General features: G+C 45.2%; 1 long non-coding RNA gene across 1 annotated transcript in view; it reads right to left on the bottom strand.

The window, feature by feature from the left end:
• Positions 1-403, bottom strand: part of LOC127003936 (uncharacterized) — a 2,621-nt gene extending 2,218 nt beyond the window's left edge. The window contains exon 1 of the long non-coding RNA XR_007757468.1: positions 1-403. This exon is cut by the window's left edge and continues 1,198 nt beyond it. This is a non-coding gene — a long non-coding RNA (uncharacterized LOC127003936).
• Positions 404-11,306: the final 10,903 nt, after the last annotated feature.

Below are 11,306 nucleotides of genomic sequence, written 5' to 3'. Positions count from 1 at the left end.
GTTATTCTAATTCCTTATCTTTCTTTGTGACTTAGTGGCTGCTAGCATGTTGTATTGGGCATAGGCGGACCATAATATGATTGTTGTTATTGTTGGACCATAATATACAGGCATTAGCATACTATAAGGCCTCATCTATACACATAATAAGAGGAGGTAACCAGACTTCTTGCAATTTAGTAGGCAGGTATATACAAACAGGTAGATGAACAGGTATATAGACAGACAGGTAGAGTGGCAGATAGATAAATAGACAGGTAGATAGAAAGAAATGTAGAGAAGTAGAGAGATAGGTAGATAAACAGGTAGAGATATACTAAACAGGCTTATATGTAGTAGATTCACAAAAAAGTTATCCCCTCTCTTTCTCCCCCCCCCCTCCCCCCCCCCCCCACTACGATACTATGGGTTAGCTGTAAGGGGTATGGCTGTCTCCCTTCCTAAAAAAGTGACCAGACCTTTTTCTCCCTTTATACCTTCATATTTCCCTCCCTTGCTCTCCCCCTTCTTCCTCCCATTCCAGGTTTCCGCCCATTTCGCCTCGCTATCTCCCTCTCTCTCTCTCGCTTATCTCCCTTCCTCCGTCTCCTCCCTTCCCCCTTCCTTCACGCTAACCTGCCCCCTCCATTAAAAAAGTTTCATCTCTTTATTCTCCCTTAGTACTTCCTGTCTCTCCCTTTCCTTCTCCCTCTCTCTCCCTTTCTCTTCTGTTCCATTTATTCCTTTTCCTCCCTTCTCATTTTCTTTTATCTATCTTCTTCCCTCCCATATCTTTTATCAATTATTCCTCCTCTCCCTTATTACTGACTCACTCCTTCTAGTTCTTCCTCTTCCTTCCTTTTCTCCTCCTCTTCTCCTTAACATCCAGTCCCTTCTTCCTTACATCTATCTCACTTCCTCTTTCTTTCTTTCTTCCTTCCTCTGTTACCTTCTATTTGCTCTATTTTTTTCTTTCTCCACTTCCTATAAACACCATTTGCCTCCCTCTTCCTATTTCTTTCTCTCTCTCTATTTCTCTTATTTTCTTCTCTCGTTTAGTCTTCTATCTTCTAAATCTTTCTTCCTCCATTCCTTCATACCCTTTCTTTTTTTATCTCTACTCCTTTCTCGTAATCTGTCTTTCCTTCTTTTTCCTCCTTTTCCCTTTTTTCTCTTCTTATAATTTTCCTCTTGTTCTCAAATCATTCCTTTTTTTTCCATTTTCTTCTTCCTTTCATTTTAAATAATTTCTTTCTTATTCAATTAATGTATTACTTTCCTTCCTGCTTATATTATCTTTTCTTCCTATTCTTTCTTTCCTCCTCCTCCTCCTCCTCCTTCATAACCCTCGGCGTCGCTTTCTTAAATACGGTTTGGGTTCTGTCGGGACGGACGCGTAAAACGACTTCTCATACGCCACAAACGACTGCTCATACGCATTTCAGGCCGTAAAAAAAGACTCTCCCTCCTCCTCCCTCCTCTCGTCTCTTCCCCTCCCTTCCTCCTTACACTCCCCTTTTTCTCTCCCTTCCATATCCCCTTCTTCCCCTTTTATCTTTCTATTCCATTCATTCTTCATTACATTCCTATATCTTCTTCACTTTCTCCTCTCTTTGTCTTCTTTTCCTTCTCTCTTCCATTCTTCCCTCTCCCACTCCTTCCCTTCCTTCCTTTCCCTGTTCTCTCTTATATATCCCCTTTCTCTTCTCTCCCACTCAACTCTTCTCTTCTTTATTCATTTTTTGGTTCTTCCTCTTCCCCCTTCTTCAGTTCCTCTTCTATATCTTCCTTTCTTCTCCATATAGCTCCCATCTCTCCTCCTCCTTTCCTCCTTTTCCTTCACTTCTTTATACCTATTTTCATTTCTCCTGTTTTCCTTGTTTACATTATTTTCTTCTATGCCTCCCTTTTCTCATCTCTCTCTCTCTCTCTCTCTCTCTCTCTCTCTCTCTCTCTCTCTCTCTCTCTCTCTCTCTCTCTCTCTCTCTCCTCTATTCTCTAATTAGTAAATGCAGAAGGGAGAGAAGAGAAGAGAGAGGAACATATTAGCACAAACTCGAGGCTGATGAACGAGATTATGAAGGAGAATGACGACTAGATGAGGCGTAGAGGAGGAGGAGGAGGAGGAGGAGGAGGAGGAGGAGGAGGAGGAGGAGGAGGAGGAGGAGGAAGACATGCGAGACGAAGACAAGGATAAACAATAAAGATGATAACGATAGAAAGAAAAACAGGAAGGAAAGAAAAAAATGAAAGAAAATAAAAATAAAGAGAAAATGTGGAAGAAAAAAGTAAATGAAAATGAAAGACAAAGAATAGATACAAAAATAATGAAATAGAAAGAGAGAAAGAAAGAGAGATAACCAAGAAAGAAAAAGGGGGGGAAGAAAATGGAGAAGGGGAACAATAAAAGGGGAAAGAAGAAAAGGGAAAAAAAGGAAAAAAAACAAGGGAACAGAAAAGGAAAAACAGAAAGAAGGAGGAGGAGGAGGAAAAAGGGGAAGAAAAAGAAGAGAAGGGGAAGACGAGATATGACGAGGTAAAATATTATTGAAGTAGAGAAGTGAATAAAGAGGGGAAGAAGGGAGGGGAAGAAGGGTAAATGGGAGAGTAAAGTAAGGGGATATGATGAGAAAAGGAGGAGGAGGAGGAGGAGGAGAGCTGGTGGGTAATGGTAGAAAATGAGAGAAAAATTAGTGGTTTTATATTATGAGATGGGTGAGAGAGAGGGAGAGAGGGAGGGAGAGAAGGAGGGAGGGAGAGAGATGGAGAGTATGGTAGGAAAATTGGAGGGAATTCTAAATATACTATCTCTCTCTCTCTCTCTCTCTCTCTCTCTCTCTCTCTCTCTCTCTCTCTCTCTCTCTTAATGTTTTCGGTCCTCAGAAAAGATTACTCCCTCCTCCTCCTCCTCCTCCTCCTCTTCCTTCTTCTCCTCCTTCTTCTTCTATATTACGTTCTTGTGTTATCCTTCTTTTGCTATCTTTTTCCTCCTCCTTTCCTCCTATTTCTCTTCCCTTTTCCTCCTACTCCTATTCTCTCTTCTCCTCTTCCTTATTCTTCTCCACCTCTTTCTCCAACTTTTCTTCCTCCTCCTCCTCCTCCTCCTTCTCACCCTTCTCCTTGTCTTTTCCTGTTCTTCAATTACGATCTTACATTCTTCTCCTTTTGCTATACTCTCTATCCCCTTCCTCTTCCTCCTCCTCCTCTTCGCCTTTGCTGTCCTTCATCTTCCACCTTTGATTAGATAGTTACTATAGCTTGTCACAAACAGCCTCGTAAGGGCCATCAGGTCTGCTGTTGTTTGTTCTTCCTTTGTGTTCCTTTGTGCTCGTCCCCCCCTGCCATGGTAAGCCTTAAAAACGAGCGTCTCCCCCCCAAGTGAGTTCACCCACGTAGTAGTAACTTAAGGGCGGGTCTCCTCGACGCCTCCCGCTGATGCTTGAACGGACGACCCTCGAGTGTGTGTGTGTGTGTGTGTGTGTGTGTGTGTGTGTGTGTGTGTGTGTGTGTGTGTGTGTGTGTGTGTGTGTTCCTTTTTTTTCAGTACAAGGTTTATAATAAAGAAAAGAAAAAATAAAGAAAAAATAATAAATAAGAATATATGACAATGAAGAACCTTAATTTTTTGAAGATAGAGAAAAGAGAGAGCTATAATGAGAGAGAGAGAAACAGCAGCAGCATCACCAAAATAAAGGGAAACTATTTAATTAAGCTTAGCCATCGCGACCTCGGTTATCGGGATAGTTTTTGGCGGGGGTCATGAAGGTAGGGGCGGGGTGGGGTGGGGGGGGGGTGCCAATGTCCTCCTCCTGGCAAGCGCTCATGTCTCTTCTTCCTCCTCCTCCTCCTCCTCCTCCTCCTCTTCCTCCTAACTCCTATTTCTTCATACTTTATTATTTGTTCTTTTTCTAGCTGTTCTTCTTGTTCTTGTTGTTTTCTTTCTCATTCGTCCTTTTTTCCATTAATTTTTTCCTTACATTCTCATTTTCCATTACTTACTTTTTCTTTACTTCTTCGCTATCATCTTTTTTTATTCTTCTTTTCCTACATCTTCACTTTTCCGTCTTCTAGTTGTCCTTCGTTCTCTTCTACTTTACATCTTTCTTCTACTTCTACTCTATTTTGGTCTGTCTTCTATTAATAGTCTCTTTCTATTTCTCCCCATTATTAAATTTTCTTCCTTTTCTCTTCCTCCTCTAACTTATCAACGTCACCCCTAAAAAACTCATCATTAACTACTTTCATATTCTTATACATCACTATTACCATGTCATCATCTTCCCTCCTCCTCCTCCTCCTCTTGCTCTTCCTTCTCCTCCTCCTCCTCCTCCTCCTCCTCTCGCAAGAAACATTCACTCTCAAGAAACGCTCAGGAGTTCCACGCACGAGGGAGACTAATCTATTTTTTGCTCTTAAATGCGATCGACTGACTTAGCTATTGAGAGAGAGAGAGAGAGAGAGAGAGAGAGAGAGAGAGAGAGAGAGAGAGAGAGAGAGAGAGAGAGAGAGAGAGAGAGAGAAGAGAGAAGAGAACAACAACAGTAACAAGAAAGGGTAGACAAAGAGAAAGAACGAAAGGGAGGTATAAGGAGAAGGAAGATAAGGGAGAAATAGAAAGACGAAGGGAGGAATAGGTAAAGGGAAAAGGAGAAAGGGAGGAGAAGAGAGGGACAGGGACAGGGAGGAATGGATGATGAGAGGGACAAGAGAGAAAGGGAGAAAGAAAGGAAGAAAGAAAGAGAGAGAGAACTGAAGAAAAAAAACATACATGGAAAAACAAACACACAAACAAACAAACAAACAAAAACAATAACTCACATATCAATCTTTTCCTCCCATCTCCATTCCCTCTCTCCTTTCCTCCTCCATCGCCCTCCCTCCCTCCCTCCACCCTCCTCCTGAATCTCCCTCCCTCCCACTCTCTTCCTCACTCCCCCCCCCCTCCCCCTCTAAAAAAAGGCCAGAGGGAATATAAAGAGTGAATTTAGAACAGGATTTAACTCGCCTTTAAACTTCACGTTATTGCCTACTTGTCCGCAGAGAAGGGATAATTTAGTGCCAATAACAGCCGGGGGGGGGGGAGGAGGAGGCGGGGGGGAGGTTAGGTATGGAGGGGATGTTGGTGAGGTAGAGTGCGTAGAGGGGGGGATGTTGGTGGGGTGACACGGTGGGGGTTGTGTAAGGGGTGATGTTTGGGGTGAGATGGGTTGAGGGGTGAGGAGAGAGAGAGGTTAGGCGTAGTGAACTGGGGTGTTGTGGGGTGACGTGGGGTTATCTGGAGTCTTTATCTTGGGTAGTGTTGGTGGGGTGAAGGGGTAGGGGTTGGGGAGTGTTGAGGTTGATGGTTGGGGTGAGATGACTTGAGGGGTGAGGGTTAGATGGGGAAGAGGAGAGAGAGGTTAGGTGTAGTGAACTGGGGTGTGGTGGGGTGACGTTGTGATGGGTTGATTGGGGGAGTGTGGGTGATGGCGGGGTGAGGTTTGGTTCAGGGGGAGGTGTGGAGGAGAGAGAAGTAGGGCAGGGTTAACTGGGGTGAGGTGGGGTGATGGTGGGGGTGATATCAAGTGAATGGGGTGAGGTTAAAAGTTATGAGGAGGTAAGGAGAAGAGAGAGATATATTAGGTGGGGTGAGCTGGGGTGAGATGGGGTGATGGTGGGGGTGAAATCAAGTGGAATGGGGTGAGGTTGAAAGTGATGAGGTTGGGAGAAGAGAGAGACATATTAGGTAGGGTGAGCTGGGGTGTGGTGGGGTGATGTGTGTTTATCAGGGACGTGAGAAAAGGGTGAAACGGGGTGAAACGCAATGAAACAGGGTGAGAAATAAAGGATATCTGTGAAAACGTGAAGAATAATCGAGTTACAGATGAAAACTGATAAAAAGGGTGAAACAGGCTGAAACGCGGGGTGAAACAGGGTGAAACAAGGGGGAGGGGGGGTGTATTATTAATGAGAATGAAGAAAATATGTATCAAAAAAAGTTGAAAATGGATGAAAAAAAAAATGAAACAGAAACGTGGGTGAAACGGGGTGAAACGGGGTGAAACGGGGAGCGCCATCTGTTTAGTCTCCCGGGACAGTTACGTCAGGCGGGATACGGTCCAACTTCCCTCGTTAACCATCTAAATCAAGTGGCCGGCGAACCTCTCTCTCTCTCTCTCTCTCTCTCTCTCTCTCTCTCTCTCTCTCTCTCTCTCTCTCTCTCTCTCTCTCTCTCTCTCTCTCTGTTATTTTTCTCTTCCTGTAGAATGAAAGAAAAGTTAAAATTGTGGAGTATTTCTCTCTCTCTCTCTCTCTCTCTCTCTCTCTCTCTCTCTCTCTCTCTCTCTCTCTCTCTCTCTCTCTCTCGCTCTCGCTCTCTCTCGCGCTCGCTCTCTCTCTCTCTCTTCCATTACCAATCATCTACACCAAGGAATAAGCATTGTCTCCCCCTTCCTTCCTCTCTCTCTCCCTCCCTCCCTTCCTCCCTCCCTTCTCCTCTTCCCCTTTTCTGCCTGTCATACCTCTGGACTAAACCACTGTCATTTCCCATTGCAATTCTCATTCTCTTTCCCTCCATTCCCTCCGTCTCCCTTTCCTTCTACCTTAACTCACCTTTCCTTCCTCTCCTATAACATCCTTCATCCCTAACGTCCTCTTCTATTACATCCTAAATCTCTATCCTATTTTCCCTTTTCATCTCTCACCCCTTTTCCCTGTTCCCTCCCATAGTTCCATTCTTTCCTTCACTTCCCTTTTCTTCCCCCTACTCATCTAACTTAACATTCGCTTTTGTTTATCTTCTCTTCTTGTTCTCATCCCTTTCCTCTGATCTTCCCGTTGCAATGTCTCCTGTATCTATATATCTTTCCTTTATTTCCCATACCTTCCTTTCCTTACCCTTCACTTCCCTTTCTCTATCGTTCTTTGCCTATCTTCCTTTTACCTTCTATCCCTCTCCTATCTTTCCAATTCTTTTCCTATACCTTTCCTTTTCCTTTCGTTTCCTTTCCTTTCCTTTCCTGACCTTGCCTTGCCTTTTCTTTCCTTTCCTTTCTTTTCCTTTCCTTTCCTTCCCTTCCCTTCCCTTGTTTTGCTTTGCTTTTCCTTCCCTTCCCTTTCCTTCCCTTCCCTTTCCTTCCCTTCCCTTCCCTTGCCTTGCTTTGCCTTTCCTTCCCTTCCATTCCCTTCCCTTCCAGCCACGGAGAGCCTCGCCAAGCTATGTCAGATGGCTTTCCAATTCCCTTAATCAGCGGCGCCGCAAATCCCGCCCACCCCGCCGCCGCCGCCGCCGCTGCCCCCCGCGACAAGTGTGTTTCCGATATCGGCCCCGCCACTGACCTCCCCCTGGGCTGCCCCGTGACCCCGTGTGACCGTCCATGCTGCGTTAAGACCCATGGTGAGCCTCTGCCCTCCACAATATGCATCACTACACACGGTTATCACTTTTGTTTCTATCATCATCACCAGTTTCTCTTCCTTTCCCTTTATCTACCCTCTCCCTTCTTCCTATCCTTTTCCTCCTCTTCCCTTCCTTTCCCTTCCCTTCCCTTCATCATCACTACAATGTATCCTAACCTAACCTATGCCATCTTCCTATCCCTTTCCTTCCCTTCCCTTCATCATCACCACAATGTAACTTAACCTAACCTAACTTTACCTTACCTTACCTTACATTTCTTTACCTTACCTTACCTTACCTAACCTTACCTAACCTAACCTAACCATACCTTACCTTACCTTACTTAACCTAACCTAACCTAACCTTACCTAGCCTTACCTTACCTTACCTAACCTAACCTTACCTTACCTTACCTAACCTAACTTAACCTCCACCACACAACCCCTCTCACTACCCACTTTCTACACCCACCCAACCAATCCCCACCACCAAACCAATCACCCATACTCAAAACGCCCTCTCACCCAACCATCCACCACCACCACTCAACCTTCTCTCCACCCACACCACCCACGCACTCCACCCACCCCGCCAGCCAGCCAGCCGGACACCGCGACCCCAAAACAACGGAGCAATAATCTGTCGGATCCGCGGTGTAGGGGAATAGTAATTAGTGGACGGCGGCCGAACAGACTTATGGGAGCAGGCAATACTAACAGGGAGGGTTTATGGGTGTGTGGCAGGGACGAGGACGAGGAGGAGGTAGTGATGGAGGATGACGAAGAGACAGGGGAGGAGAAGGACGAGGAGAGAAACATGAGAAGGAGGATGAGGATGACGATGAGAAGGAGGAAGAACAGAAACAGAAAGAGGACGAGGAGGAGGTCGTGATGGAGGATGACGAGGAAGAGGCAGGGGAGGAGAAGGACGAGGAGAGAAACATGAGAAGGAGGATGAGGATGACGATGAGGAGGAAGAACAGAAACAGAAAGAGGACGAGGAGGAGGTCGTGATGGAGGATGACGAGGAGACAGGGGAGGAGAAGGACGAGGAGAGAAAAATGAGAAGAACGAGGAGAAGGATGACGATGAAGAAAAGGAGAATTACAAAGAGAATGAGGACGAAAAAGAGGAAGAGGAATGGAAGAGGGTATAAATAGGTGGGGAATGGAAAGAAAGAAAATGAAGTTATAAAAGTGAAGAGGAAGAGGAGTGAAAGAGGGTTTTAAGAGTTGCGTTGGGGTAAGGAAGAGGGTATGATAAGGAAGAGGAAGAATGGAAGAGGCTATCAATAGGTGGGGTAAGGTATAGAAGAGGGAGAGGTCGGGGCACAAGGTAGGAGAGTGAAGGGTAGGGAAAGGATGAAGGGTATGAGGGGGAGGAGGGAGAGGCGGGTGGGAAATGAGGGAGGGGGGAAGAGGGGAGAAGAATGAGAAAAGAGCATCAACATCGAAAAAGAAGTTTCCCTTTATTCTGGCTGAGGGAAATGGAGGAGGAAAGAAAATACATCCTAACCTAACATCACTAAATATCTAACTCTATAAAAATATTCATAAAAAGAGCAAAATCGAAGGCCACAATTTCAAGATCACAACATAGACAAATCCACTGCGTCAACTTTTCCTATTATTCCTAAAGATGTCAACATGATTCTCTCTCACTACCTTCTCTCACACATCATTGACCAAGAAGCTACGTTCGGTCAGTCACTTGGTCAATCAGTCAGTCAGTCAATCAGCCACTCAGTCATCAGTCGTAGGTTCGTCAAGAGAATCTGGCAATGGGTTCAGTCAAGTGTCAGTGAATGAGTGAGTGAGTGAGAGAGTCAGTCCGGGGATCGTCAGGAGAATCTGGCAATGGGTTCAGTCCAAAGTCAGGCAGATCGTACCCTCTTCAGCACCACGCCACTGTAAGCACCGGTGTGGCAGGAGTGTTGCAGCAGGCCACTCGCAGCCCTTTGATGACCGGTGGACACACACACACACACACACACACACACACACACACACACACACACACACACACAGACTCACTCGCACCTGCCTCCTCAAAGACCTTCTGAGAGCTCTTCAAGGCACCAAGAAGCGACCCAAAGGACCTCAGAGGCTTTAGAAGGAGCACAGACAGACAGACAGACAGTTAGACAGAGAGACAGACAGGTAGACACACAGTTAGGTGACTTAAGGACCTTGAGAGAAACAAACAAACAAACACACAAAGAAAAGATAAAAGAGATTCTTCTGAAGATTTCCCCAAAAGACCCTAAAACGTTTCTCCAAAGACCAAAGAAAGACCGAAAGAGGAGGAAAAAAAGAGATCGCCGACGATTCTTCTTCAGTGTTTTTGTTCCTCTCGGACATTAAGACTTGGCGGCGACCGTTTCGAGATGACTTGTTGAAACCTCGACTTCATATAATTCTCACTTTATTCTCCTCTTCCTCCTCCTCCTCTTACCTGATATTGAACCACTCCCTCTTCCTCCTCCTCCTCCTTTTCCTCTTCCCCTGTACCCCCCCCTTTCTCTTTCCTTTTCTTTTCCCTTCCCCCCTCCTTTCTCTCCCTATCCATCCCCCTTTCTCTTTTCTTTCCGTTTCTTCTCCCTTCCTTCCTCCTTTATCTCCCTATCCATCCCCCCTTTTCTTCTCCCTGCCTCCCTCCTTCCTCTCCTTATCCATTCCCCCTATTGTCTTTTCTCTCCGTTTATTCTCCTTTCCTCCCTCCCTTCTTTCTCTACCTTCTCTTCTCCCTACCTCCCTTTCTTTCCTTCCCTTCCATTCCATTCTTCAACACTTCCCCATCCATTTCTTTTATTCTCCCTTCTTCCTCCTCTTTTCTCTCTCTTCCCTTCTCCCTATCTCCCATTTCTCCCTTCCATTTATTTTCACTCTTCCTTACTCCCTTACACATTCCGTTTCTTCTCCTTTCTCTTTTCTTTCTCTTTCCGTATTCTTTCTTATTTTCCTTCTTTCCTCCCTACATGTAAACAGTCTCTCCCCTCTCTCTCTCTCTCTCTCTCTCTCTCTCTCTCTCTCTCTCTCTCTCTCTCTCTCCACATAGCTTAGCAGGAGTCCAAGGTGAAGTGGAGACGGTCTGCCAGTCTTGGAGAACGATGGAGACGAATATTAAAGCTGAAATATTTGCAGCCAGAAAAAGAGAGAGAGAGAGAGAGAGAGAGAGAGAGAGAGAGAGAGAGAGAGAGAGAGAGAGAGAGAGAGAGAGAGAGAATGTAGTATAGTTCCCCCTCTTCCCTTCTCTTTTCCCTTTCTCTGCCTTTCTTTTCCTCCCATTCTCTGTTCTTTCTTCGGTTATTTTCCCCTTTTTTATCTGTTTTCCCATCTCTATACTTACCATCATCTTCTCTTACTCTCTCTTCATTTTGTTCTCTTTCCTTCCCTTCTATCTTTCACCTTTCCTTATCCTTTCTTTTACTACCTACCTGTTTTCCTTTCTCATTAGTCCGTATTCTATTATTTCTACGTATTGTTCTCTTTCTTTCCCTTCTCTTAATTATCAACATTTTTCTTCTCTCTTCTTTCTATCTTTCTTTTACTCGTCCTTTTCCAGTTCTCCTTCTCGTCATGTTTTCCTTCTTTCCTTCATTTCATCCTTCTAAACATCCTCCTCGCTTTCTTCTCTTCTCTACTTCATCTTTCCCCTTTTCCTCTTTTTTATCATCCTCTACCTCTTAATCTTCTCCTTTTTCTCCTGTTCCTTCTCATCGTATTTCAAGCCCTTCCTCTTACTCGTTATACCATCCCCTTCTATGCTTGTCCTTCTCCTCCTCCTCCTCCTCCTCCTCCTCCTCCTCCTCCTCCTCTTCTTCCTCCTCCTCGCCGCTTGTGCATCCCTCGCCTCCTCGTCAATCTCAATATGCCCGCTGAGCCCCGTGCCTCTGAGGTAGTTTCACAATTTGCAAATACCCCGCTCGACCCCCACACTGCCTGCCTCCC

This window comes from Eriocheir sinensis, chromosome 26 (assembly GCF_024679095.1).
Source record: "Eriocheir sinensis breed Jianghai 21 chromosome 26, ASM2467909v1, whole genome shotgun sequence".
Classification (NCBI taxonomy): domain Eukaryota; kingdom Metazoa; phylum Arthropoda; class Malacostraca; order Decapoda; family Varunidae; genus Eriocheir; species Eriocheir sinensis.
Note: the sequence above shows the minus strand (reverse complement) of the source record. Positions and strands in the feature narration are given on the sequence as shown.